The following is a 26,648-nucleotide window of genomic DNA, read 5'->3' as shown; positions in this document are numbered from 1 at the left end:
CAGAACTTCCATAAATGCTAGCAAAATACGATTTATATAATCCTACACTGAAAAATTCCCTGTTAGTGAGGAGAGGCTGGAGGACGTTTTTAAATTCTTTCTGTGGGAAAAAACCAGAGTGAGAAAGGGCTCCACTGAGGGGGACAAAGATGTCAAAAGACCCACATACCGCTTTATCTGCCGAAAGAAGGGAGATCGCCAGTCACAACCACCCCATGTGCAGAAGTGCCTATCTGGACCTTTACGTTCCTTCCTTGCCCGCAAGATAAAATGAAGCCAGGGTCCTTGTCCTTTCATGCTTTGCAAATGGCCATGTAGCTCAAAGACTTTCTGTCAGGGGATTGTCTTGGAAACAACTTTCATCTCATGAAAAAGCATTTCATATTTCTCCCTGAACTGATTTATTCTGGAACAGGGTCTAGTGCTTTGCAGGCCCTTAAACATAGCTTATTCTGAACCATAACATAGACTAATTCTCAACCAGAAGGCTGATAATGAGCAAGCTTTTGTCATAGCTCATGTGTATGAAAAATGTCCAAAACTCTGTTTCTGCACCTGCTGTTTTCAGATAGAAATAATAAGTGTGACATCCTTTTTGCCTTGAAGAGGTGATGTCATAGATGTGGCCACAACGGGATGTTTCTTCATTTAAGAGGTAAGGTGCAAAGTTAGAGAAATACACCCCTGAGAATTTTGAAATTTCAGTGACTCATAAAAGCCAAAAATGTTATTGCCAGTTAACTGTGGATCCATCTTTCCAGAGCCTTACTGCATCATCTGTATTAGCATGCAAATCAAGATGACATAGCTGTTGCTGGATAATTTCAAGTGTGATATTCACAGCTTAGATGCACTATTGGGATGGTCTTTGGCAACACCTTCATCCAAGCATCTCTGCACACTCTCTGCCTGATGCCATCGTTCTCTTCAACCAGGAAGATGAACATGAGCATGACTCTTTGCCTCGTGCTGAGTCCATGCCTATGCTTAAAAACCAGTGTATTTAAGTCATCTGTGAAATCCCACAGGTTTTGTGTTCATTTATGTCTCTCTTCCTGGCCTTAACTACTTTGCTTCAAGCAGAAACCTCCAAAAGTTTTTTGTTGGTTTTTTTTTTTTGATTCTCACCTGGGCTATAAGAATTTAAATAACGTTCAAAACCAGGTATAGATAAAAGAAGGATGACTCCCCATTTGTAGATTACAAAAATCTAGGAGTATGTGGTGTCTGTCTGTAATTATAATGATAAAATACCTTAATTTTCAGTTTATATGGATTCTAACCCTCTTGTTCTATGACTGTTGGTGCTCAGTCTGACTAGGGAATCTGAACATTTTACTTCCTGAACAAGTAATGGCCATGAATACAGAGCATTTTCTTTAAGGAGCAGAACATAGCAGCCATGGTATGGTCAACCCACCATGGTCACATAGTGTCCAAATCTTCAGCTTTGTAACTGGGAATTATTCTGCCCTTTTGGGATGCTTAGACACTTGTGTTGCTCTCTTGAATGTTGAAGATTTTATGTAATCCTCCAGGATTCCTTAGTCCAGATTTTTTCCTCCGAGGGAGGAGGTTCAGGGCACATGCTAATGACACTGTGCAGGTAGGTGGGAGGTTGTTCATGCACTGAGGCAATGATCAGGGTGTGCTGACAGTGCGCTTGCTGTTGCGACCATGTGATGCTGAATTTGGTTCCCCATTGCCTCAAAGAAACCCAACAAACAGTCCCAATGCTTTCTTGTGACTCCCTGCACTGTCACCTTTTCCCATATGCTCCACCAAAGGCTTTCAGTGCTGTCAAGGATCTGAACTACTGATAACTGCCAAAGTCAATTTGTGGTGAACACTGAATTTTTTCTGTGTTATCAAGGACCTCACAGGGACAAGGTAGCCGAGATACTGAGCTATCTCAGTGAACTATCTATTAACAGCCCCTCAAGGCAGAAACTACTTGCTAGAGCATCAGCTGATAAACCAAAAAGGGAGATGAAGTTCAGGGAAAGAATTGTTTTAATTACCACATAGTCTGCTTCACCATTATTTTAGAAAAAGCTGGATGCAGATGTTACATGAATGCAATTGCAGATTTCAGGAAACATCTTAAAAACCACAGAGGAAACCTTAAAAATTTAACAGAAATAATTCCCTCTGGAATACGAACACAAGCAAATTTCCCCCCCACAACTACATTTAAGGTATCAAGTTTGTTAGTTACTTCACTGAACTTCGGAAATGGGCAGTCACTCAAAGATAGGTTGCATTAGCTAACAGCTATTGATAACTAAGGATGACAGTACGTGTCAATCCAAGGTTGATTTTCCTACAAGCAAAAAGGCCGTGTTCCCATTGCAGCCCCCCATTGCAACGGCTTGCTTAGAGCAGCTTCCAGACTAGATTCCATCTGCAAACTGGGATGCCACTGCACTGCTTCCTTGCCTGCCAAGAGCTTTTCCATTACTGGAACCACAGTAGTGGTAACTGGTCTGGGCTCTCCATACTGGTCACCTCTGGATGTTTTGCTGCTTACGGTCCTTCGCTGTCTGTTTTGCCAATTGCCTTGTGCAACATTTAGGTTGGGAGCTTTCTGTCAGGCTTGGAAGGTTTGTTTCTGCTTCTGACCCTATGGGAAGACTGTAGGCACATAGCAGCACGGCAAGGATTACAAGCTGTTTTCTTTCCCCGTTTACAAAGAACCTGTTTATTTATGGATGACCATGAATGGACAGGTATTTCCAGAATTCAGGAAAACTACCTGCAGTTTTCTGTATCTTCACAGACTTTCCAGTATGATCTCCATTCAACAGTCATTGAGCCTTGCCTCAGTCCTCACATCTGTAAGCCCAAGAGGTGCAATTCAGAGAAACAAATACATATATGCTGAGGTGTTGCACCAGACCGGTAATGGATAGTAGGGCTCCAAAGACAGAGGTAGATCTTGAGATAGATACAAGAGAAGTCTGCCACGGATCAAAATGTATTCTTTTCATATGATTGCAAGGATTTATTTAGGAGAGCCTCTCTCTGAGTTACATTGCTGTCAGGTAGCAAATTACTGCCTGCAGTTTTCGAAGTATTTGAGCATTTGCAGCCTTTAAACAATTGGAATTGTCAGAAAGAAAGACAGCACATCAATTAGAAGTTTTCACAACTCCTTCTCATTTGTATGTATTATTTCTAAACCTCATATTGTCAAATAATAGACTATAAAATAGAACACTTCAACAATTTCCGGTTTTTTTTTCTTTTCTTTTTTTTCTTTTAAACCCTACAGCATTGGATACAGAAGAGATCTTAAAACTTTCAAAGTGGAAATGAAGGAACTGCTCTCTTTGGTCAAACTAACGGTTCTGTTAGTTCACTGTTGTCTTGGGTAATGACCAGTCCCAGAAGACATCTGGGTGAGGAAACCACCAGGAAAAGCACGGCTAGTCAAGGCAGTAATTAAAGTAGCCATTAGCCTTGGGCAACAGACTACAAGGGTCAGCAGCCTGCGTGCTTTGCTTACACGTGGGCTACTTTGCTTGTACCTGCAGAGATGGGGATTAGCCACTGCAGTCCAGAGTGGACTTCAGACCCTTTCTCCATGCCAAGCTGTCCCAATCAGGCCCTTTCTCCATCCCAAGCCTTCTCTCCTCCAGCAAGGCTGAACACCAGCCCTAGTGCTGTGGAGTAAAGAGAGGGTGATTTGAGGCGCAAAAAGAGGAAAACCTATATTCTGGGACAGCCTGGCATTAGGGGCTACTGTATGCTGGAGAAGCGAGAAAGGAAAAGGTTCCCAGACAGAACAGAGAAAGAGAAAAAAGGGAGGGAAAGAGCATATCCTGCATCACTGTTGAGCCCTTCTAGCACCCCTCCAGCACCACGAACCCTTCAACAGCCCCGTGCCTTCTCAAAGGTGGAAGCAAAAACTCCAAAGCTTGGTTGAAATTAGGCATTTCTCTTCTTTCAAGTCAGGCTTGTGCCTTGTGTAAGCACTGAGTCCATGCAATAACATATCTTATGTCATTCTAATTAACAAAGCCTTCAACAATCTGTGCAATAATCCATTCTTAAGATCAACTAATTCAAGTTTAACCAGTTCTCACATGCCACAGGCTGTCTGAAGAGATTTCTTTAAAAAACAAACTCCAAGTCTGAAAGTCAGGTGGAGAGGGAGAAAAGAACTAAAATTTTTAGAGCAGTAAATGAATATCCAATAGCAAAACATTTGGATCAAATCTGTTTATCTGGCTTCTTTTCCTTGAAAGAAAATGAGAGTTATCTTCTTATTTGAGATTTATTCTTTCCATTTGTGTTCCCAAATTTATTCCTGGTCTAAGATATTACGTTCTTAGATTCCCCGCTCATCGAATTTCATAGCTGTACCTCCTGAAAAATGAAATTTTAGAATAAGAAAGACCAAAAGATTTTTTTCTCAGTTATTTCCGTAGGCACTGCATTATTTCCTCTGGGAAATTTTGCAAGAGGAAGATTTCAGCCTGCTCACAGTATACATTAGAGTGAGAATGCAATTCACAACCGGGGCAGCTCCTTTGACTCTTTTTGTTGCTTGTTTGCTTTGACTGAGCTCAGACTAGCACATTTTGCAGTTGATTTGCAACTTGAAAACACAAGTTGAGTAACGGGGTGAAAATATCTCACAACAAATAATCCTGAAGAACATGTGGTTTATTGGTTTGCAAGCTAGGAAGTGACATCAAGCATCCAGACATGGATACTTTTCATTTAATGCATCAGTTCTGCATAGTAAGACAGAGTACATTCCTCCCCATAAAATATACACAACAAAGTATTTAAAGATGTTCAGATTCAAAGCTATAACCATCTGCTTATCACAGACATCTGCTGCTTCAAAGCAAGGACTATATGATCCAGACATGGATACTTTTCATTTAATGCATCAGTTCTGCATAGTAAGACAGAGTACATTCCTCCCCATAAAATATACACAACAAAGTATTTAAAGATGTTCAGATTCAAAGCTATAACCATCTGCTTATCACAGACATCTGCTGCTTCAAACCAAAGGACTATGAAAGGTTCAGAAAGCTTTAGAGCTCAAAAGATGCATTTGCCAAGAGACTAATGGAACACATGAATATACATAAATTCCAAAAATATAACAAACTGCTGTTTTCTCCCTGGAGTGCAGTTACACCAGCTAGGTATGTGAGAGCTGAGTTGCAAAGAAAAAAAAAATTAAAGAGTTACCTAAGCTCTTACCTATCTCTGTACTGAAAATTAAACTTTTTGTCATTCTCCAAATACTCTTGAAAAGCAACATCATCTTCCTCCATCAGCAGAGGAGTCTTTCACACTGACCCCTACATCTCTGAGTTGCTCCTGCCAATACACCTTCAAAACATGATTGTTTCCACCCTGCAACCTTCTTTCTACAGAACCTTTCCCCCTTCTCACTCAGGGAGGTGACACCCCAGCCTCACGGGGAACAACACACTGCAGCTCCACAGCCCTACATGTCTATTGATTTCCTTGCTATTTTGGCAGCCAAGTCTGACTGCCTGGCTGAAGTCAAGGAGAGCCTTCCCATTGACTTCAATGAACCGTGGGCATCTCTCTTAGTGGAGAGTGCCTCTTTCCCCACATGGCTCTTGCATTGCCATAGAAACGTTTTGTAACAAAAAAACAACAGGGGGGCTGGGAGTGGTAACAAGCTCTTTGGGGCAGTGACTGTGTTCCTCTGAGCACCTGATGCGAGAAGCAATTGTGGTGGCATATCTGCAATAAATAAAGTTGGTATTGCCCTGTGGGTATGTGCCAGATTTCCACTGTGAGGGTTGGAGGGCAGAGTTTGCACCTTGCAGACCTGTGGGTCTGGAGGGAAGGACCTGCTAAAAGTTACTGGGAGCTGGGAAAAAGTGTAAGCCAACTAGAAGGTGCAAAGTCAGAGGGACTACATACTTTTGGAAAGGTTGTGAGGAATGCAAAGGGGCTAGAGACTGTCTGGACAGGAAGATATTGGGAACCCTGACTACGTTAAATTTCTGTCTCAGGTTAATACCACCTGTACCTGGTCAGTGGAGCTAATCAAGCTTCCTGTCACAACAGCCAGTTTCCATTCACTTATTACCCTTTCTGCATATGTGCAGCCATCAAAAGGGCAGGGAGGACCTCACAGATAGCAAGAGAAATTTGTGATTTCCATGCTTGTCTGCCAGGCCTTTCGATGCCAATACATACATGAACTGCATAGAGAACAAGGAAATGTCATGACCTTAAATTACATTGTGAAGCTCAGAGAAAGTTGATCCATCCCCCTACAATAAACTCCAAATAACCATACAGAAAGTGGTTAACTTAAATATGAGCATGAACATCAAGATACATTTTATAAAGCAATCAAAATTTTTCTTCTGTCATTTAATGTCCCTCTTAGTCACATAATCTGTGACCTCTTAAACCTCACTATAAAGCAGATAAAATCCCACAAGACCACAAGTTCAACATGGGGGTTACACACCACTTTTGGGTTCATTGATGCCGCTTTATAAACTACCCTTCTGCTCTTTGTTTTCCTTTGCACAGGTTTTGCATTTTCCTGCCAGCTTCCCATTGTCCTTGAAATCAGAGTAACAAAAAATTGAAGAAATCAGACAGTTCTCCATGCCGATCACAAACAGAGAATAGAAATTGTTGGTGATCGGAAAAGCAAGCAGAGCCTTCCCGAGCTGCGTACAGATTCTGCTCCTCACACTACTCGCAAGCAAAACATTTCTAGAAAGGTAAGTTACTTATTTATTGTGCCGACATACATGCATTATTCAAAGCAGCAGCAAGACAACAACGTTACTAGTATTAGGAAATTAATATCAAGTTTAGATTACCTCAGAGTTTTTATGAGGCAAGAGAATATACAAAGTTTGCTTCAGCAAAATAAAGCCCTTTACTTACATGGCTTGCAAGAGCTTCCAGCAGCTGGAGTCTCTGAATTGCGGTGCATGCAGATATTGTGCTTTGCTGAAAGCCCCCTAACTTTGGCACTGGGGACGGCATATAACTCACCGGTGCTTCAGACTGATAAATAATTTCCTTTAAAAATAATCTCACATGTTTTTTTATCAGTGGTGCACACTGAGAGTAGACTGTAAAGCAGAAAGCCTGTCTGGCATTATGAGGAAAGAGTTCCCTCTCAGCTGAATCCAGAAAAAAAAGGAGTCCTTGACCTCGACAACTAGAATAAATCTATATCTGCTGGCTCTTCTCTGAATGCATACTTAAGCAGTAACATAAGAGTGAGCGATCAGAGCGCAGAAACTGTGGCATGTCATGCTCTGCACCAGTAGGGTATGTGAGCAATGCTTCTAGTGCAGGCACAGCAAAATGAAAACACAATGCGTGTTTTCAGCTTTTATTTTGTTCACATATTTAAAAAATTAAACAAAGATGACAGGCTTTTCTATTTCAGTTCACAGCTCACAAGTGACAGCACTCTCAGCTCTGTCCCCTCTGCTGAGGTTCCTTGTGTTCCAGATGAGGTTACTGCTGACTTTCTATTTCAAACCTCGATTTTCTTAGAATCTCTGTATGTCAGCCAGGAAATGTAACCCAGGCTGAAGTTTAGCATTTCAGACGTCATAAATACAATGAATTGCCTGCAAGCAAAAAGAGTGTTTTTCAGATTTTTTTTTTTCCTCCTTCAAAAGATCTGTTTACTCCTTTTTTTCCTCTTTCTCTTTCCTTTGGTCTACTTAAACTTCTTAAACTTCACAAAAACAAGCACAGCTTCTGGAACAAGTCCTCAGTAGAACAAATAGTGAGACAAATATGAAAAGCAAGATAATGATGTAGCTTAAAATAGGTAAATGTAAGGTTTCAGCAAAAAAAGAAGTTCCCTGCTCCATTGTAAAATTAAATTTACAAGAATAAAGACATTACTTAAAACATAGTCATTCAATTCCCAGACAATGAGGATAGAGGTTTTATGGAGAGGATGAAAAAAACTCCATATTTTAGGCATAATAAAAGGAGTAGCAAAGAGATAAGAAAGAAAGAAAACCAAAGTCCTAATTCATTCCATTGTATTCAGTTGCAAAAGAGGGAAAACGGGAAACAAACTTACAGTCTAAAATCAAACTTTAAAATATTGTGAATGCAATATTCCTGGCTTTATGAAACATAAAGATAAAAAATAAAAGCCCTCAAAACTTTTAATAAGCATTTCTAGCTTAAGAAAATAATAGTTTTTGATGAAGAATGATCAAATGATCTCTTTTGTCTAGTGTGTTATTCCCCTTGTGTGACAATGGACTTGAAAAATCCCCTACACATTTCATATGTGTGTTATCAAGGTTTTTCTTGACCCTCAGACTTGGGTTCAGCTTTTGTTGTTGCTTCTTTTTTTTGCAACTTTGTTAAAACACTAAAACACATGTACAACTTCAAAAGTTGTTTTTGGTAATTAAATTGTCTTTCCCAGTTGTAGCTGACTAGTAGCAGTGATACATTGTGTTGAATGAGAGACGTCTCAGTTTCAATTTAGTTTCCATTTATATCCACTTCTTTGTCAAATGCTGAAACTCTAAGTCTACAATAAATTAATTTTGAGTCTTTTCAGCTCTTCCTGCTGTTTTCCCCTTCCTTTTCTCCACTAACATTTTCAAAATATGAGGCACTATCACACCATATAAGTATATCTTGAATTTCAAAGTATTGGCATTGATTTTTTTTTTTTTTTTTTTTTTTTTTTTTTTTTTTTTTTTTTTTTTTTTTTTTTTTTTTTTTTTTTTTTTTTTTTTTTTTTTAAATTTAATTAAAATTCATGTTTGAAAGCTGTTGCTTTAAAACTAGTGTGGGTACAAGTATTGTTCTTCAGATACCAAGACACCTTTTCTCCGCAGTGGGCTCGTCTAGGGCTAGGGCTTATTTATGCAGGTCGGTGCTGAACTCCTCTGTGCTGGCTCCTGCTCAGGCACGCAGGGGTGAACCTGTTGTCACCTGCTGTGCTAGACCTCTTCCCTCTCTGCTAAGCCATCAGCAAGCACGTTTCCTCCCTCTCTCCCAGTTCAACTTTTCTATTTTTAGAAAATAGCTGGGATTTTTTTACTTTTAATCTTGTTTTATGATGCAGAGGCCTTGTGACCTGGTTTGTAGGAACAAGGCTTGGCACACAGGACTACTCGCACATGCCCAGGTTTCAGACAGCAGCCCCATGAGTGGGGCGTATCGGGATCCCATCCAGCTTTCTGTCTGTAATCACAAGAGGCTAAACTTCAAAACCCGCTTGGGAGCTATTACATGCTTCTTTGTGAAGTGTTTTGAGACAAGCAGAATATATACCTAACTTCTGAGAACCAAATCTTGTTGTTTTCAGTATGGACATCTGAAACACACCACTAATTTGAGTGCCAGCTAATTACCCCCAGGCGTGACTCGGTTTCTGTCCCAGGGATCTGGCTTTCACCTGAGGAAGCAACAAGCCATTGGGCAGTGCACTTGCAGCTCCCCATGCATGGACGGTGTCATTTCTCCCCCAGCCTGTTTTGGCCACAACACAGCTATGTAAGCCCTGCAAGCCTTGGGGCACTACGTTTTACTGTGGCCACGTGCAATCGTGTCTCACAACTGGAGGCAGCGGTAGTCTCTGAAAATATCATCTGCTTTACTGCGTATTGTATATGCATTCACAGACTTTTATATAGGAGTTAAGAAAACAGTTCACAAACTAAGGGTCACAGTTGCAATTGCAGTTGTGAATGTGAAAGCGGAAGCTTGACCAGGACCCCAGAAGCTGTAAAGCATGCAGAAACGCATGAGACTTGTCGGATGAAGTCTATGTCATGACATACCACATAAAAAAATGTAAAACCTTTTTTCTTTTTTTTTTCCTGGTAGAAGTATAGACCCTTACATGTAAATTGAAGTCCTATGTTTCTCATTTATCTTTCAAACACTGTCCAGAAGATTGGTTGGGTCGTGCTGCCCGCGGGCTGGGAGCGCTGCCCTGCTGGCATGACGCTGTACGGTTACCTCTGAGACCCTGAGAAAGTAGGTCCCTACGTCTGATGTGACACAGTCCATTAAACTACCTTGATCAGACTTTGTTTTGAAATTGCCTGATTTTACGCACAGCTTTAAAAAATTTGGGCATCACAGGGATATACATCCCAGTAGCTGCTATTTCCAATGTCAGCTCACAAGGCTTTTACAAAGCCCACATTTAGTTACTTAGTGAGAGGTGCAACATACACAGAGTCAATAGGAACCACAAGGCTCTGTTTCGCTATTGCATGTAAAGGCTGGGCCAGAAGGACTGAAACACTGAGTCAGTGGCAATGTAAGATGACATGGCAGGTAAATGTGAACTAGAGAGCACATTTCCCAATATGATGAAGTTTCATTACCTTTAGATGGTCATCTGGCAATAAACCATGCCATTGATTGGCTCCGTGGAGGTACAGTGTTATCTAAAGGCACTTACGCTGTTTCTAGGATCAGGGGCCACGAGTACTTTGGGTGGAGACATTGAGATGCCCTGAATCAGCTCAGTCCATCATGACTTAGTTGGTCTGTCCCTGATGGAGGCAAGCTGTCTCCTGCAGCGCTACCTCGGGGTGTGCACCATGGTCTCCAGTGCTCCAAGAGGACGTATTTGTGGAGGTGCAGCGTTAGAACAGAATCACAGGAGTAATTTGGGTTGGAAGGGACCTTTGGAGTTCATCTCATCCAACATCTGCTCAAAGCAGGTCTAATCAGCTGGCAGCTGTCTCTGCAGTATGTGCCATGATGACTCTATTATGCAGGGTTTTCCACTCCATACAGCACACCTGACCTCCATTACCCCAAAGAGCAAGGAGCTGACTCAATGATTATGATCCAGAGGGATTTTGCATACCTTGCTCCAGGTAATTACAAACTCTTGGTTATTGCAGTATCTGATCACCCAATCATTTGATTATACTTATCTGGCATGGAAGCCAAAAAATAATATCTCATTTTACAGATGTGGACCTAAGGCACAAGGATGACATTATTTGTCAGAGTTCACGTAGTCTGTGCAGAGTAAGAAATTGAGTGGTTGCCTCAGGGCTGGCATCCTACCTGCTGTCACCTCTCTGTGCATTCCTGCTATTAGTTAGCTATCAGCTATTAATAGCCACCCTGCTATTACAGATCATTTTTTGAGGCAAGGGGCAAAGTAACACAGCACTTGTGAGGCACCAGCTATGTAATGGGTTCCAGTGCTGGAGCTGAAAGTGGGGGAAAATTAAGAAGTGCTAACGCTGCTGCTGTACATGTGGTGGGCAGCTGTACTAGGGATCATCAAATGAACGATTCTCCTTAAAACACAGCCCTTCTGACAGTCTGGAATGGGATCCAAATTAGTAAAAGCTGGTTTTGGAAACCAGGAAAGGTCCCCGTGATCTCCACTGCTGTCAGTGAGAATTCATATTATAATGATCAAAAACTATATGAAGGTGAGTATTGCTGTAACTTGTTTAAATTGCAGGCCTGGAAAAATATACTTGAGACATCTGGAATCAGTTTTGGTTTTGAAATTCAGTTCATACATAAGGAGGGCTTGGGAAGAATTGAAAGACAAGATAGTCTTGTCTTGAAAGACAAGAACGAAAATGAAAATGTTTAAACAAGTGGCTCATATGCATGGCCCTCACACTTCGATCTCACATTTAGCTTTTGGTGAGTAATACTGTTTTATGCAGTATATATATAAATAGCATGTAGCTAGGCAACAATATATTACTTCTGGGAAAAACAAAAAGAATATAGCATGGGTCACAGATCTGTGCTAGACTTGTTCTGCTTCCTGGAGTGATCCAGTTAAGCTTCTTTGCAGCCCATATGTGGATGGCCCATACTGCCAATCTCTGAGCATACCTGCTCAGACTTGCCAAGACAGCCAAATCAGGACTGCAGCGATATTTTGCTTAAGGTGAGATGCTAACGGCACCTGTTCACGTAGTCTCAGCTAGTATATGAGCTAGTGAATAATGGGCAAGAACTCAGGAGCTGCAAATTCCTGTTGATGCTTCAAATTGCACGTTAAAAATGAAGAAGTCTCACTTTTTAATGTGTAATTTATTTTAATTTTAATGTGTCATTAATGTATAAAAAGCAAATCTCCTTTCTAAACCTGTAGTGTGAATACCTTGTCCGTATAACTTCTCAGTCTTGAAATCTGAATGGCCAGATCTTGAGCTGACATAAATCGGTACTGCTGCATTGATTGCAAAGGCAGTGTAATTAATATACACCAGCTGAAGGTCTGGCTCAAAAATGTGCAGAAGCACATATATATTCTCTTTCTGGTCATGTGGGTGCCACTGGAAGATGACTCAGGACCCGACAGCTACCATGGCTTTATATCCACATCAAAGCTTATCCTTAGGCCTTTTACTATACCCCATGGGGGCTGAACGTTTGTTTTTGAATGCTTCACTGAGCTATGTAATTTAGGAACACCAACAACACATACCATTAAAACCCATCAAAAGCAAATCTTAAGCTCAGAGACAAATGTCCTGAGCCTGCACTTGAGGAGCTGTGGGATCCTCCATTTGAGGGTCAGAAAGGATTTTTTAATAAACTGCCTTGCCTCTTAGAGGTCAGGCAACATGGGTGAAGCCTGGAGGTGCTTTAAGGCAAGGACATTCTCTCTCTTCCATTGTGGGGTGTATCTTCAGCCAAAAGCAAAACTCATTTCAACTACTGGCTACTTCATCAGAGGTAGGAAGGCAAAATAAACCCCTGGGAATTAGAAAGCATGCTTTCTATCAGTAGTTTGTGTCACTTTGTATCACTTTCCCATCAAAAGTCTGCTGCTCATGTACCTTCAACATGATAGTAAAACATTACGTTTAATATTTTGACAGATTAAGAAAATCGTCCTTTTTGCAACAGATTAAATCCCCCATAAATTAAATCTGTAGCCCTTTCTTCTCCACAGCCTTGGAAAAAAGAGTCAGAAACAAAAATCAGTGTCCCAAAATACCGTGTTTAAGACATATCTGGAAATTTGAGACAGGCTTCCTCCTTCAAATTCATCAGTCTTTTCATCAGGTCTGGAGTGAGGTTGAGGCTATTTCAGACCAAGCTGTTGAAAATATCAAAGAGAAATGTTCCTTTCTTTCAATGAGCTGCAAACAGTCTCCTTCCTTCAAGTACGAGGCTTTCTGACACAAGGGTATCCCTGACCATCCCTCATGAGTACCGCATGAGGAGAGGCACCTCCTTAACTAGCCGCTTAAAGTGTATATCACCATTTGAAGTGCAGTCCAGTTTGCAGGAAGTAGAGGGCTGCATCATTGGTACAAACTAACATAATGGCATATGGTTTCTTCATTCGGGAAGAGACTTCAAAACTAAAAAGCAGATTGCAGCTTTGCAGAATAAACTGGTACTGGTGCTCTCATTGCAAGTAGCTTAAAACTGCTTAAGCAATACAGGCTTGTCTGGATTGAGTTAATTTTTTTTTTGTTTGTTTGTTTAGTCCAAAAATAGAATTGTTTCAGCCCTGTTCAGGCTCAGTGCTGTTCCAGTTGTCTTCAGTTTTCTTCTCAAACCCACTGTTTTCTCAGATCGCTTTATGGATATTGTCTATAGGACAGAAGGGAGTGTAGTAGCTGGAGCAGAGCACTGAGGGCTCCGATTCCTGCTCTTAGTGCTGCTGTTGACTCTAATCCTGCTTTCCTTCTGTTTTTCTTCTGTTCTTCTATTCTCCTTCTCACTCTTTCCTTCAGCCTACCTGACATTCAGACTTGATGAGAAGTTATTTGCAATCCTGGCACATTGTCTAATCCTACCATTTAATAGAAATAATGGAGGAGAAGGGTTTCGTGACTGCTCCAGCCCCGGGAGATGCTGCTCACAGCAGAAGAGACTGTTGAGGTGAGGAGCACTGGTCATCGCAGCAGCATGCCACAGCATTATCACCATTCCTGTGTAAGATTCGATTTCCCATACCCCTGGCAAAAAGCTGCATACAAGGCTATTTTACATTTTCTTACCACCCGCTCAGCTGCCGCAATTAAACCTGAAAGCCCAAACTTCCCAAACCAGCATGCTATGTCATGGCTGCAGTACATGCACCCACACGCCTGGGGTTGCAGGGGCTTATTTTTGTGTGTGAGAGCCCTGGGATAGCACAGCCTGTATTGTTGGGTCCCTTTCTGCAGCAGGGGCACTGGCATATGAGGAATGGGGACCACTGCCGCATCTACTAGGAGAGGACAACTAGTTGAACTCTATTTTTAAAGGTGTAATTGAAGAAATCAGTACAGCCATCCATTTCTTATGAAACAGGGCTAGGTTTAGCACAGCAATTTGCAGATCAAGCTCGGTATTCTTCCTGTTTTACCTCTTAGGTAATAAACCTGTAAGCCCCTCAGGTTCAGGTAACACCGTGCTAATGAGCCCTGCCTCCCTTTCCCTGCCTCCCCGAGCACACACTTTCCTGGCTGCACAGCAACCCACAGCAGCAGGACCATCCTGCTGAGCCCCAGCATCCCCATCCTGTCACCCCCGCAGGCAGGGGTCCGCAGGCTGCCAAGGCCCCACACGAGGACCCCCTCCCATTCCCACACCAGATACTTTCTCTTTTGTGGACGCCCAAGCATTTTGACCCTCCTACTGCTGGTAAGACTTGCCTTTTCCCATCACCTTTCATAGACACCCAAGGTGCAGAGACCTCCGTTGGCAGCCCCCAAATTCTGCCCTTCTGCAGAACTAGGCCGGCATTGCTGCAGTGTCTCCAGGAGCTATTAAGATCTTTTTAAGGCTACTGCATTGCTGTTACTTCAGTGCTGCCTGTGCATGGCAGACATGCTGTGGCTAGGTGCCAAGCTGCCTGGAGAAGAGCCTTTTTTAATGAATAATAACACAAGCTGTAAGCAGTAGGAACTGGTGGTCTGAAGTAGGTGTCAGCAGAAGTAAGGTACGTATGTTGTTTTTAGGCTGGACTGCTCAATGTAGGTGCACGTGCTGAAATACAGGCGCTCCGAGGTTAGCTGTGGCCTCCAGCTCTCATACAACATAGGTAAAACCGATAATTTTCTCAGTCTTATCTGGGATAGGTTTGGACTCGGGCCCCTTCCCATCAACGCCTTCAGCCATTTCGCTGGGTGAAGCAAACGCTGTTTCTGTGAAAGCTCTTGGCGCAGCCCTGCCTGGGGTTTCGAGCGTGGCCTCGTCTGGGCGCCTCGCTGCACTCCAGCCTTCGCTCTCAGGCAGCCAGGGGTGAAATAATGTCTTCAAAAGTGAGAAGGGGTGCGCGCTGGAGCTGCCGCCGAGGCCTGCCTTTGGCACCTGTGCAACAGAGGGCTGCAGCGTCTGTTACACATAAATAATGTTCTGAAGACCTAAATAGATAAATACTAGAGTTGTTGATGAAAGGAAGCAGTGCCAGCCACTTTTGGCCAGCGGAGCAGGAACATGTCCTGTTGCTTCAGGTTGAAAAGGCTTTGGATGTTTAGGGTTTGCAAAAATTAGAGGGAGGAAACGCTGGTAATGATATCTGACACATACTTGCTTCATTCATGGACAAATTAACCTTAATTATCCAATTTATAAATCAGCTTTAAGTGGAAGGGCCCGTCCTCACCCCCCACTGCTGCATATTTGGGGGATTAAGTTGTTTGTTTTTAGTGATAAATTAGAAACATCTGCTTCCGCTGACATGCTGGAAAGGAGGCACATACAGCAAAGCGACCGGCGGGGCTGCTCCGATGCTGGGGGGGATTCAGTACCAGGGCGCGGTCCTGCCAACCTCTGGCCATGGGGTCTGAAATGATTAGGCCCTTTTCCCTCTGCACGGGGGCTCGGCAGGGCAGGGGAGGTGCATGGCTGCTGCTGGGCTTGCTCAAGATGGTTTCTGGAGAGGTCGGAGCAGTGGCGAGCATCTCCAGCAGTGTGTGCTCCGCAGAGCCTTCCTTTTAAGGGTGTCTTGGCAGTTCTTCCGTGCAAGCAAAACTGTTTCTGCTATGGGATCATCCAGTCAATGTCAAGGAATCCAAACCTCATGCCAGAGTCACTGCAGAGGTCGCTCAAGTGTGAGCAATGATGGCAGTAAGCAGTCCGGCCACCACTTCTGATGAAGAAAGTGGTAGTATCTGAGGGAATGGAGATGTTTTACAACCTGGCGTATCTCCCCAGAGGTGATACAACTTTCCGATTGGTGAGACAGGTTGGAAATGGCCAAAAGACACATCACATCGAAGCACTTCACATGGGCTTTCACCTCGTGCAGGAGGTATGAAAACAACCCTCCTGGCTACAAGCCATTATCTGCAGGATTGGAAAGCTGGGGCTAAATCCTGCCAGGTGCAGCAATCTGAATATACCCTGGGCATCCATGGAGCTGCACCCATGATGGACCTGGTCCGTGCATCCCCTTATGCCACCCCGCCGAAAGGAACCACAAGGCTTGTTTTGACTTCGGTGTGGATCTCACTGTGGGGTTTTAATACGTGCCCTATTGGGCTGCAGAAACAGATGGTTTACACACACCAGTCAGATATTTTTTTCAGCCTTTGGCAATCAAAACTCTCAGATGGCAGTGCTGGTCTGCAAGGACAGAGCACGCCTGCAGAAAGGGAGAAACCGAGATGCTGGGCGGTTTCTGACAACTCCTGTTCCTCAGGTGCCCTCTTTTTCTGCCTGGATATTTTCTCTAGGTGGGTTTAAGGATTATGTGCATTTAACCAAGATTTTCCACTAATCTATCGGATATGTCAGAGCAAGAAACCCCAGGCAGATTCAGTGCGCACTCTCAGGCTGGCTGTACGGTACAGGCCCTACGAGTTGGACACCTGGCAGCACAGGAGGCACCATTCAAGTGTGATGCAGTGCAATGTAAATGTATTTCTGTCTGAGAAATTCCAGGCACAGAAATTTTGAATCGCAATTCTGCCTGAAGCAGGCTACAAAATCAGGACTGAGATGCGTGGCCCCTCATCGTGCAGAGGAAACTCTCAATTCTCCTTAAAAAGCTGAAGGCAACCTCCAATGCAGCCTCCAAAACCCCATTCCGACGTAAAGCACTGTAATCCAGCTGTAAAGCTTAAAATTCAGTGAAATGCAGCTCCTCCTCTAGAGAAACCAAAAAATACCCACTGCAAACCCATGGACCTGGGTGTGCAGCAGAGCCCTCCTGAGACCCGGGGGCCAGCCCTGGGCAGAGAGGACCTGCTCTCTCTGGGGGTGCAGGAGGGAGGGGAGAGGTAGCAGGACAACCTGTTTCACAGCTAGCCAGGACCACTGACCCTGCTTGTCCTGCCTAAACTGTTCTGCCTGACTGCCCATGTCACTTGATCTTTGCATTCCCATGAGGGACACTTGGATACATGATGAAGTTGATGATGAAGTTGATGATGATGAAGTTGAATCAGGAAAGGGAATTTTTTTTCCTTTCTTTTCTCTTTACCCAAGCTGGGGAGAGAAGTGAAAATTTCCTTCCTCCAGGACAGGATTGGCGCCTGTGACCTGGACTCCAGACCTTTATGGGAATTGCTTTGCTGGAGCGCAGACCATCCTGTTCCCACCCCAAAAATCTCTCTGGAATGATTTCTTGCTGCCCCACAACAAAACTAGTGCTCAGAGGTCATCTGCAGGCTTGGATCGCCACTTTCTAGCAGGAACGTCTGCACTGAATAACAGAAACAGTAACTCAAGAGAGGCTAAAGCAGTCTCAGTCCTCCTCCAGCCACTGGGAAATCAGCTAGAGGATTCCCAGGATACTGGGAAAAGGGTAGCGGAACCAAGGGGACGTTGGAGACAAGTAACGACGTGTGGGACTGGGAGAGCTGCTAAAGCAGGGCTGTGATAAAAGGCTGTTCTCAGGTTTTGGGACCAAAAAAGGAGAGGCTCTGGAAGATAACCTTCAGAGCATATCTGCGCAGAGCTGGAGCTCATAAAGACTCAAAGGAGCCAATTGCTCTGTAAAAAAAATACCGACACGGTGTCTGGAATAAGCAATGGATGCAAAAAGCAGCCTAGGTGTTTCTCTGTTAAGTCCCAAAAGAACCACTTCCACTGTTTAGTGACAGTGAAAAAGGACTTGAAAACAACAGCCTGGGATGTGTCAGGGAGGTGGGCTCAATCCCCAGGTGCATTAAAGTGCAGCAGACCGGCGCTGTGTAGGAACATCAGTGCAGGGCTAGTAAGGCTGGCGTAACATCAAGTTTTTATAGACTGCTCAAAAGGGAAAAGACTTCTGGTCCTGAGTTGTAACTGCTAGCGCGAATAGCAGATGCGTGTTCCAGCACAGGGAGCGTCTCCCTCCAAGAAAAGGGAGAGTTTTCCTGGAGAAATCCAGAAAAAAGTTCAGACTTTTTTTTCCAAAGGGTAAAACAAAAGGGAGGTCCCTCTCTCAGCAGCTCATAGATCAGGTCCCCCCGTGCTGTAGTGACAGGATGCCCATGCTGGCCTGGACCCAGCCACGAGGCCTGTTGGACCAACAGAAAAAGGTGGGGCAAGCAGGCTGGACACACACCTCTTCAGCTCTGCCCTTCGAGCCCTCCTTGTTTTCATAGTATCATCACTCCCTGTTTTTATTGCACATTTTTTAAACTACATTTCAGGTCCCGCCTCCATTATTAATACCCTCTCTGCTCTCACTTTTCCTGAAAGAAAAATATCTTTATTGAAAGAATGTAGCAAAAACTGAAAGAAATAAAACAGAGCACATGAATTACAATACATCCGAAAAAACCATTCCCTTACTGAACAGTTCCCTTCCTTCCCCAGCTTTAACCTCTGACTCTTGCCAGATGTTCCTGTTTGTTGCAGGGTGTCTGATTTTGGGTTTGGGGTCTCTCCAAAGGGGGAGGGCAGAGAGTAAGCTGAAAATAGGATGGGTGGCCTGATGGCGTCCAAACACGGTCAACTATCTCCATTAAATCTTGTTTGAGATTTGGCCTTCACTTCTGTACTCCCCATTCGGGTCTGAGAGATGCGATACTCACACAGATGAGGAAGACAAATCCAGTAGATAGACTGAGGATGAGCCAATACATTTAAGCCAGCACAACATATGGACTTTCACATCTCTCAGCCTAGGAAAGATTGCTCCCCACAGATTTCTTCTACGTTTGCCCAGACGAAGTGAAACATCCCAGCCAGTGAGACTTTTCCCCTCTTTCCCTCTGGATTGTTTTATAACTGTATACCTCTCACTGCCAGGATCTTTTTCCCATTATGCACAGCCTATTCTTCCCCTTTAAAAATGGTCTCCATTATCCTCTGTGATACGAATTGGTTTTATACTAAACAGTTCTGCCCTTCCCAACACATACACCTCACACAGAAATGTGTAGACTGATCATATTGTCATATCCTCCCCCACCCCAAGGTTTAGTGAAACCATAAGTGTCTCTGAAGATTTGAGTCAGGTCCTCTGCCGTGCTGCCTTCATTGCTTTGAGCTTTCCTATCTGCCTCCGACATCAGGTGAGGCTTGAGGCTAGACACTCAAGAACAGATTCACACTGCTTTTCCAAAATGAAAACTGAATCCTAATTTATGAAGAACCTGAACAATTTACTTCAGCATTGCAAAATCAGAGTAATCTGGATTTCTTCTTCAACCCAACAGAGAAACTACCCTACTGATCTGCACCTCTTACTTTAGAGAGACTGTGAGCAGAAATTAATACCTTTTGCTGACAGTTGCAGCCTGATGCCTGTAACTAAAATGTAAATCTGGCCAATAATTATCTCACTTGCAGCCTTTATTTTCTGGGTATGATCACAAAGACAAGCCTGCAAAGCCTCTAGATTTCTCTGCCAAGGCAATCGCATAATTGCTTTGCTGTCCTTTTGACTAACAAAGAATCCACTTCAGCAGATAACATGGCATTTGACCTGTCTTGTGTCTGTGACAAGCAACCTCTAGGAATCAGAAACACTGTATTTTTTAATGCCTCTTATTTGTATGAAAGGTTGCAGCCTTAGGATTTTCACTCCCCTGTGAGGTTACATTTTTCTGGCCAATCTAAATTGGCATTTTATCATCTGCAGTGTGTCTCTCTGGGAACGTGGATGTTATTTGATCATGCAATGACAGTATGTGTAATGTTGCTGTAGCATCTGTTTAAGAACCCCGGAAATTAAGTTTACCAGTGCATGAGACAGACCTGTGAATGGACATGTCACGGAGAATTAAGGATATAAGTCGGCTCTATCACAGCGAATGGGACAGAGGATCTTCTCCTGCAGGTATTCAAACCCAGCCCTCAGGACACTGCTCATATGTGGATTTCCATCCACCTTCTCACCTTGCCACTGTGACTGAACCGTAGATAAGTGCAATAGTAAAGTGTGGAGGTGACAGAGGAGATGAATACTGTGTTCTTCGTTTGCGTTATTCCCTGTTATTGCTGCTGAGCCAGAAGCAGTCCCTGTGGCTGAGATACTCCATTTCAGAAACCATCTTGTCTCCTGTGTCACTAAGCAGTATGGAGTGGGACCACCCTTCACCACCCATCACCTCTCACCTACCCATCAGATTGGTATTGCGTGGTATTGTGGAAGAAGGACAAGGAATAGGCAACCACTAGGTGAGGGGAATACACTTCCCAATCCCCCTGCCATATAGTCCTTGCCTAGGTAACACCTGGTGGAGATGCCCCTGGCCCTACCTTTCCAGAGCTCAGTGAGGATGGTGATGGTGGGCTTCCCATTCAGCACCAAACTTAACCCACGGGCAGCTTCACAGGGAGCCAGGCTTTCAGGATTTCCTCCGTGCCAGTGGGCAGGCATATCAGCTCCTCCGCTTCCAGTTTTGCTTTTCCACACCCTTTCCCCTGCCCCCTCTGCTCCGTGTTTCTCTGCCATTCAGTGCATTTCTTAGGCAGAGCATGGCCCATGGGGACACAGCATCAGGGGGACCAACAGCCCTGCATTCCCACCAGGGAAAATCTGCTCCAGTAGCACAGCTGAAGTTGTCCCAGGTCAGGGAAAACAGGGAGCAGGCACTGCAGGAAGATGGGATTTTCTGCCTCTTCAACGCACCATGCTGTATAACACTGTAGTTGTGTAATTTCTGAAGCAGGTTGCTGTTTCTCTAGCTGTTGGTGTTAGCGAATTTCCATAGCTTGCACAGCTCCAAGGGCTGTGGGTAATGCTGCGCTCACACCCATATTTTCCTAAAACTTCGGCCTGAAAAGCTTCATCATTTCCTTGAAAGTGAGTGGGTTAGAGAAATTAGCCACCATTGTGAGTATCAGGTTTTGGGCAGCTGGCATGCAGGCAAGCTTTGCCTCAGCCTCGCCTGGATAATGGTAACCAGAGACCCAGGGGAAAAAAGGGAGCAAGAAACTGCTAATCCATTTACACTCTCACCTACCCAGACCAAGGTTGTGTTTAATCACTTATACTCAGCATGTCATTTATATTTAACAACACACATTCTCTCCCCAGTCTGCACATAGGCACGGAGCATACTGCCGGTAGCAGTGGAAGCACAAAAAGTTAAATGACCTTGAGAAAAAACAACCAAACAGAAGAAAAACCCTAAGAAAATAAAAAATGGATATATTTGTGAGGGTTTAATAAGTTAAATGCAGGAGCTTAACTTTGCAAGAGTACAACCCTGAAGCAAAATGATTTATTTGTTATTTACAGATTTTTTTTCAAAACAAGTTTCTATGAAACCATAGCAACAAAGGAAAAAGTGAAGATTTGGAATGATGTTGGAACCGTTCACGAGGGAAAACACAATAATCTCTGTTTCAGGTTGATGGAATGTAAGATTAAAGCTAAATAGAGACAAATATTTCAAAAGACTTTAGGCAATTAAATCACCCTAAACCCTGTGAAAGCTAGACATTTAAAAATATTTTTTTACCAGAAAGTTGTGTCCTTGATTTTTAAAAAATCTGTCTGGTAACTTTCTGATAGTAATGTTATGTGCATAAATGTCCAAGTTTATTACTCTTCTCTTACAAGATAAGATACATAAATAGATTTCACTGAAGCCATACTACAGTCGATTTCTAATAGAATCACATGCATCCCAGCAAAAATCTGCATTTTTCTTAAAGGTCTCTCTATTGCGTTCCCTTCTTCAGATGTATTTCAGAGAAGTCAGAATAAGAAAGTAGAATCAGTTACAACTTACCTTTATGCCTGAGTAGATGACATCAGATTTTTCAGGGACAGCAACGCACTTCTTTTGGGTAGTGTCGTAAGAGTTGTAAATTTAAGCCAACAGTTGGTGATTCAAAATCCTTTAAAACAAATTTTAACACCACGATGACAAATAATGTACTTTGTGAAAACTTAATTGAAGCTTGATGCTTTTGTGTAGAGTTTTATAACTGTCTGTCTCAGCTAAATAAGCTCCCACTCCTTTCCTTGGATACTTGCCAACTTTTCTAATTTAAAGCAACTGTGAGCTTGCTGTAAAACTCCTGCTGGAAGGAGTTCAATGTATACCACGGAGCAAGGAGCAAGCGTGTGCTCCAGACTGAGGCAGTATGACAGAGTCCTAACAGGACCTGGGGCATAGCCTCCCTGAGGTAACGTTATATCATCTTTGGAAAGCATGATAGGCTAAGTTGTCTCCTTCTCGGTAAAGACACAGAGAAGAGGAAAAAATCATGCTGCTTCTGGCAAGTAGTCCCCTCAGCGTGGGATTTGGGAGGAGCAGCATCTGCCTCAAAGTGGAGGAAGAGGCAACAACCTCAAATACACAAAGTGCTCAGAGCTCCCAAGGGAGCCTGGTCTCCGAATTGGCCAAAAGACTCCCAGTATTTTTAGAGGTGTTGGTCCTTGGTCTGAGGCTTTGGGGACAGGTCCAAGGGCTTTCTCCTGGGCTTCCTCTGCTAATGTAATGCGGGATGTCCCTCTCACAGTGGGTGGGACACCCAAGCTGAGGTTCATGGCTGAGCACAACCCCAAACTGCTCCCTCATGTGATTTTGGAGAGTTTCAAAAGAAACTCATGGCACTGATCCTATCTTCTCAGACACTGTCAAGCTTTAAATAACAGAGGTTTGATTTTCAAAGGCATCCACTTACTGGGGGTGGCTCTGTTCTGCTTTGCTCAAATTAAAACAGTGGAGCATATGAAATGTTGTTCACGCAGGAGCGTTGCTTCTGCCCGTGTCAAATTCCTCTTTTTTGCAAGGAATTTATTTCAACCGGCTATGGTTGACACACATGGTGTGCATTTATGAATTGACAGAAAAGGTCCCCTTCCCTCTGCAGAGTAGCTAAAAGCAAGCAAACAAAAAGCCAAATTATAAAACATCATTGTGATTTGGGAATTTTCAGTCTCTGAGCTTCCACATTAGTACCTGTGCTGGTTTTGGCTGGGATTGAGTTAATTTTCTTCACAGTAGCTAGTATGGGGCTGTGTTTTGGATTTGTGCTGGAAACAGTGTTGATAAATCAGGGAGGTTTTCGTTACTGCTGAGCAGGGCTTACACAGAGTCAAGGCCTTTTCTGCTCCTCACCCCACCCCACCAGTGAGCAGGCTGGGGGTGCACAAGGAGTTGGGAGGGGACACAGCTGGGACAGCTGACCCCAACTGACCAAGGGGATAGTCCACACCGTATGACGTCATGCTCAGCATATAAAGCTGGGGGAAGAAGAAGGAAGGGGGGGGACGTTTGGAGTGATGGTGTTTGTCATGGCTGAACACCTGCCTGCCCATGGGAAGGAGTGAATGAATTCCTTGTTTTGCTTTGCTCAATGACCAAAGGGATAGTCCACACCGTATGACGTCATGCTCAGCATATAAGGCTGGGGGAAGAAGAAGGAAGGGGGGGGACGTTTGGAGTGATGGCGTTTGTCTTCCCAAGTAGCCGTTACGCGTGATGGAGCCCTGCTTTCCTGGGGATGGCTGAACACCTGCCTGCCCATGGGAAGGAGTGAATGAATGCCTTGTTTTGCTTTGCTCGTGTGCGCGGCTTTTGCTTTACCTATTAAACTGCCTTTATCTCAACCTACAAATTTTCTCATTTTTACCCTTCCGATTCTCTCCCACATCCCACCGGGGAGGGAGTGAGCGAGTGGCTGGGTGGGGCTTAGTTGGCTGGAGTTAAACCATGACAGTACCATAACAAACTTTTGTTTAAAAATGAGGGTCCTGAAAAGCCTATCTCAGAGTATGCCCCAAATCACTGAGTGCTTTTGGGAATGCATCCAACCAACCTGCTGATGCTAAGGTGATATAAGGTTTATTGTAGTTGTTATTAAGTGACTTTAGCTTTGTCAGCCATATTTTCTTGCAAAACTAATGTAAGTAAAGGTGGAATCATTAGACTGAAATTTTCAAAGGTGTTTGATGCTCCTGAAAGAGGAAATGAATCTTCTGTGACAAAACAAGCCAATGTCAAAATGCCACCTTTGAAGTGGCTATAAAAGATCTTGTTCATTTGAATGTTCTAATTTACATGACACTGAAATATTAAATATTTCATATTTTAAATTGAGAATTAAAAACCAAGGTCCTGTGCATTCAGTCAATATAGATAAAATACTGCTGCCAATAATGGGAGAAAGGGTTTAGGAAAACTAAATCTTTTTTTTTTCTTTTCTAATGCAGTTTCATTCCAGTACTGAATGATAATAACCAGGATATAGAATACTCTGTTACAAAATCATATGGTAGTGTGAAAACACAAGCCTCAGTTTTTCCCTGAAGTATAGCTATCGGAGTATTTTTATTTTGCTCTGTGGATCTGCTGGTGGACTTGGATGCAGGTGGGCAACAGTGCAAGTACAAACACCATCCTATCATGTCACTTAAATGTACTGTAGAAACAACCTAAATGATTTCTGTATCTTAATTTTCATTTTGTGATCAGGCATTAGGATTATCCTTTTAGGTACTGGCACCTCTGGAAACTTGTATTTGCATGCTTGTGGGAATTACCTAGAACTTTTAAAGATCATCCAGAGAGCATTGCCGGCAGTTGGCCTCTTCCTGCTCCTGTTTAGGGAAGCATGGAATGCTGCTTTCTCTTCCTGATGAGTCTTTCTTGGGGAAGCAGGGGATGTTGCCCCTGTCCCATAGGAAAAAAGCATGTTTTCTAACAGTCTGTGGAGAAGACTGGCAGGAATTACAAACCTGGGCTCTGCCATTGATTCATACCTAGCTCTGGACTGAGTCTTTCTCACTTCCATTCACTAACCTGCCTCGTAGGAATATGACTAAGGACTAAATAACCATTAGTGAACTAGCAAATAATATTAAACCCAGTAATTTTATAGCAGCAATAATAAAAATTGAACATTTCTTCTGAGCTGTTAATGTTTTATGCCCTCTGAGACTACCTGAATAGTTTTCTGTGGTCCGCAACACAAAGTTAAAGCACCAGCTGGCAGTTTGTCTCTTATGTTATAGAGAAGGAGGTTTAAGAGTTAAAGCTTTGTCAGAGGGAAAGGGACGTGAGCTCCAACATAACAAGAGTCTTAAGAGGAAGAAGTTGAATGCATTTCTTTTGCTTACCAGACTTTCCAGATCAGAGGTGGGAGGCAAGAGTAAAAGTGGAGGAGAAACTGCAAAGCGCTCTGCAAGGCTTGGATGTTTAAGTATTCAACAGAAAACACAGGTTCAATTTTTTTGGAAGAAAGATTATGTTTTTATAGGGTTGCTCATTGGTACCTGTGATAGGCTCATTTTTAATCCCTCTAAAGTTAGAATTCTAGGCAAATATTTCATATTTCAGCACTTTACCAGAACATTGATTTTCTTGCTTTTGGCTTTGTCTAGATGCAGCTGTGGTAGGATGGAGTTGCTAGCCACGGCAGCTGAACTGGGAACTGCTATTTGGCATTCATGTCCTCCCAGGTACAACACAGCGACTAACATAGGGGTTAGGAAAAAAGGAATCATTCATCTCGGTGAAATTTCAAAGGGGAACAAAATGCCTCTTGCTTCACCTGTGAGTGCAAGTCTTCATACGGTCCTGTACATGGGGATATCTGTGGCATAACAGATTGTTGCACCTTGAAGACAAAACACATGAATCCATGAGACAGATGCATTAGTAAATGTGCTCTAAGGAATATAATTGTCACACCCTTGACAAATTGTCATCTTTAATCCTCTCATGTGGCAAGCAGCTGGGACTTTTTCCTGGTGACATTTTAAGTCCTTTCTCTTACCAAAGTGTTTTAAGATTCAGCAGATTCTAATAAGTATCAAGGATGCTTCCAACACAAGTATCTGAACCAGGAATCAAACAAAATCCTTCATCTGCAGTGAACCACTAAGAAGTTATCTGCTGGAAGGAAGGAATTATGACTTTGTGGCATTAAAAAGAGAAGTATCCTTTGATGCTGGGATTTGGGATTTTCCTGTGTTATGGCTGAATGCATTTACATGCAGATAATACTCAGTTCAATTGCCAAGATGTGAATGTAACTGCTCAGGATTCATCTTGCTTCAATACTGAGACAATGAGTAGGTTTATATGGCACAGTGCACTCTGGGATGTCACAAAGCTGCTAAAAGCCAGAAGCCTAATTCTCCCCTCATAGAGTGGTGTGAATGAAGACAGGCTTCATCCAGGTAAACAGAAATATGTCATTGTCCAGTGGCCCTAAATGAGAAGAAAAATCAGTTGTTACATGGAAATACGATGTCAAAACACATGGAAGTTTTTGCTTAGTTTGGTTGTTTGGGTTTTTTTGTCTTTTTTTTTTTTTTTTAATGTTAGTTC

General features: G+C 43.2%; 1 protein-coding gene across 1 annotated transcript in view; it reads right to left on the bottom strand.

The window, feature by feature from the left end:
- Positions 1–22,231, bottom strand: part of C1QTNF7 (C1q and tumor necrosis factor related protein 7) — a 52,169-nt gene extending 29,938 nt beyond the window's left edge. The window contains exon 1 of the mRNA XM_009279098.2: positions 22,095–22,231. The gene's annotated coding sequence lies outside the window, so the exon portion shown is untranslated. The remainder of the gene's footprint in view (positions 1–22,094) is intronic.
- Between the last annotated feature and the right edge of the window lie 4,417 nt (positions 22,232–26,648).

This window comes from Aptenodytes forsteri, unplaced genomic scaffold, assembly GCF_000699145.1.
Source record: "Aptenodytes forsteri isolate BGI_AS27 unplaced genomic scaffold, ASM69914v1 Scaffold242, whole genome shotgun sequence".
Taxonomy (NCBI): Eukaryota; Metazoa; Chordata; class Aves; order Sphenisciformes; family Spheniscidae; genus Aptenodytes; species Aptenodytes forsteri.
The sequence above is the reverse complement of the archived record's forward strand: the minus strand, read 5'-3'. Positions and strand labels throughout refer to the sequence as shown.